General features: G+C 31.8%; 1 long non-coding RNA gene across 1 annotated transcript; it reads left to right on the forward strand.

The window, feature by feature from the left end:
• The first annotated feature begins 2,192 nt into the window (after positions 1-2,192).
• Positions 2,193-3,500, forward strand: LOC117103554. Its single transcript, XR_004444611.1, has 3 exons — positions 2,193-2,298; positions 2,971-3,093; positions 3,445-3,500. It is a non-coding gene; the product is annotated as an uncharacterized LOC117103554 (long non-coding RNA).
• The last annotated feature ends 221 nt before the right edge of the window (positions 3,501-3,721 follow it).

Below are 3,721 nucleotides of genomic sequence, written 5' to 3' on the forward strand. Positions count from 1 at the left end.
TGACCCCTAAAGGATGTCAAAGTTCAAACTTTGTAGCCTGAATCTATTTTTTTCAAAACATAATTTTGGGTTACAAATGTGTGAAAGGGTGTAACTCAATAAATAAATATGATAAAATTGCATGGATAAAGCAATCCTTAATCCATAATTGGGCTAGTTATTTGATTTACATTGAAAATTTTAAATTAAAACACCGTTGACATAAATATGAGATTTTACCACACATATACTGAAAATGCATCCTGATTATTGTGTTTTCCATAAGTGCTGATATGTTTTTAGTCATATAAAACCAAAATAATTGAGAAAAAAATAAATGTTAATTTTTAGGTCATATCCACCTAATTATGGAATTGCCCATGTGTATATATATATTATTTATGTATATATATGTATATATATTGTATGTATATTTATTTATTTATATTTATATATATATTATTTATATATATACGTATATATATATATATACACGTATACATATATATACGTATATATGTATATATATACACGTATATGTATATATATACACGTATATATACATATATATACACGTATATATACGTATATATACACGTATATATACGTATATATACACGTATATATTCACATATATATATACATAATATATATATACGTATATATATACAAATATATATATATACGTATATATATTCATAATATATATATACGTATATATATACAAATATATATATACGTATATATATACATATATATATACACGTATATATATACGTATAATATGCATGCGTATATATATACACACGCGTATGTATGTACACTCGTATATATGTACACGCGCACGTGTATATATGCACACGCGTGCGTATATACATAAATATATATATATACGTGTATATATATGTGTATACGTATGTATATACACATGTATATATATGTGTATACGTATGTATATACACGTGTATATATATGTGTATGTGTATATATATATATATATATATATAAATCAAGGTAGCCGTTAACACTGTTAAATTATATACATAAATCATCAAAGAAAGGTAAATACAGTGTTCAAATAAAGGACATCGTGTAGCATAGCTCGCAACGAATGTAGTCCTGTAAATAAATGAATAAAGAAATTGTGTAATAAAATACCTGCGAACCTGCGACCTCTCGCTGTCAAGGCGAGCGTCATAACCATTAGACCAAGGAGGCTTCATGGTTAAACAGATTCAAATACCACCCGATACACTCCATTACACAATAAGTACGGCTAGAAACAAATAATAGCATACACTGAAATAGGGCCTATATACTTTTTAAGTCATGTATCATGCATAGGAACGTTGATGCCTGCAAGGCTCTGGTTCATGCTTGTTAAAAACTATAACCATGATGTTTTGAGGGGTTTTTTTTACAAAACAGACTCTTTGTCATTCTTTGCCATCATTGTTCTACAGTTTGTAGTTTGCTCTTTTAACTCTATAAAATCTTTCATTTTCTAAGTTTTGTCATTATATATCATTACTCCTGCTTTTTAATGTTACCGTTAATCCTTTATGTTATTATTATTATTGTAGTATTACATTGTTTTAGTATTCTGTTTTTATTCAGATGTTCATTGTTGGAAATTTATTATTAATTCCTATTCTCAAGGTTGTCTCTCTATGAGACCCTATAAGGTGCAGAATGAGTTAATAAGTAATTTTCGCCTAATGATGTTAACTTTAACTTTAACGTTAGTACCCAACATGCAACACGTTAATTCCGCCTCTTTTGTGAACAAATCGAAATATGCATGCACCAACCCGTAACTAACGTACTTCGAGCACGTAAAATCCTGAAATTAACGTAAGGCAAGATGAATAAATTATAATGTCATCCGTTAACGTTAAAGTTAACGTTGTGCGGCGAAGACTACGTAGTGTTTGAAAGTTTGCAAATACAACTCCGCATAACACCTTCTATTTTGTGCAGCTCTTTTTGTAGGAAAATTACACCACAAGGAGGCTATGCTTTTACTGTATAGCATAAAGAGAGTAATTCTAGTTATTAATTTCTTAATTATTTTTTAATCTGGGACTAGGCGAACAATACTATGTAACCAAAGTCATTTTTTGTATTCATTTTTCATTCAGAAGTTTGTTGTTAGAATACTTATTTGTTCTCATTGATTTTTTTGTTTGTTAACAGCAATTGGTGCCTGTTCAAACAATGCATGTCAGAATGGGGGTGCCTGTGTAAGTGTTCCCAATTCCTGTACTCCTTATACCTGTACCTGTCCATCATGTTATACTGGACCTTTCTGTGAAAGTCGTAAGTACAAGTCTGCAAAACTAGGTTACTGCTAGGTTTGTCTAAAACCAATTCACACAGATCAACAGTTCTCACTCTGACCCAGCATTTGTTAGCCAAGCAAAAGGTGAAACTGTTGCTATGGCTACCTAGTATAGCTGGTCAAACTGGTTACGCACAACTGCATAACCAAGGTGAGTTGCCTTTCACATAGACACATTAATGGGTCTGACTTGGGTCAGACACAGCATATTAATTGGTCTGACCCCCTTCTTTTTTGCTGGATTACTTTTCACCTGGCCTATCTGTCAGGAATCATTTCACAGACACGTTGCAGGGCCTCTGGCCCAACTTAATTGTTTACGACATTTTAAGGCTGAGCGAGCACCATAGTATATTGGCTTAAGATAAGAAATTTTGTTTCATTGCTTTATGACATCGTGGAAATCACATTTTTCGTGAAATTTTCGGGTATTTAAAAAAATCGGGAGATTATTAATAAAAATCGGGAGGGCGGGAGACGGCCTAAAAAATCGGGAGAAATCCGCAATTTTCGGGAGACTTGGGATCTCTGTTATTATTGTTGTCATTGTTGTTGTTGTTATTATTTTTTATCATTTTATATATTAATAATTTTATATTATAATAATAATTTTAATATTTAAAATGGACATTTCTTGATTTACTCTGTAGTTGTGAATCCTTGCAACAACAATGCTTGTCAGAATGGAGGTGCTTGTTTCCAGGTTTCTGGTTCCTGTACAGCATACACATGTACCTGTCCATCATGCTACACTGGACAATTCTGTGAAACTTGTGAGTATGAATGTTGTTTACATTCAGCAAATTAATATATTTAGTCTTAGGACTTCGTGGAAGTTTTGAACGACGGGGTGTCCTGGCCTTTCAACGATTTTGGGGGAGGGGTGGATTGCTTTTCATGAACCCCCCAACTAACACTGGTGGAAGGATGGCTCTATTACTTGAGAAGTGTTCCTTTTAAAAACAGTAGAAACAGTGGCAAATGGAAATATATAAATAAATAATGGATATGCGATATATGCCATTTTCCCGTTCTGCTAGTGACTTGATCTTGTGCAAGCGACACTAAGATAAGGCTTATAAGTCTCTCGCACACAAACTAAAACATTAATTGTGTAATTTCAGTGCTAAATGCTTGCAGCAGCAATGCCTGCCAGAATGGAGCGGCATGTGTAGCGGTGGCCCCATTTTTGTAAACTCTATTTTTGTTTACTGTGTAACTGAGCTTCCAATATAGAAAGACAGGCCAATCTTAATTGTTGTTATTATTGTTGTTGTTATTATTTTTTATCATTTTATATATTAATAATTTTATATTATAATAATTATTATAATATTTAAAATGGACATTAAATTGGTGACAATTTGTTGTTCATGTTCTCTGTTATGGAGAAGGATGACT

Source organism: Anneissia japonica, unplaced genomic scaffold, assembly GCF_011630105.1.
Source record: "Anneissia japonica isolate Jap-2015-1 unplaced genomic scaffold, ASM1163010v1 scaffold287875_len126108_cov110, whole genome shotgun sequence".
Classification (NCBI taxonomy): domain Eukaryota; kingdom Metazoa; phylum Echinodermata; class Crinoidea; order Comatulida; family Comatulidae; genus Anneissia; species Anneissia japonica.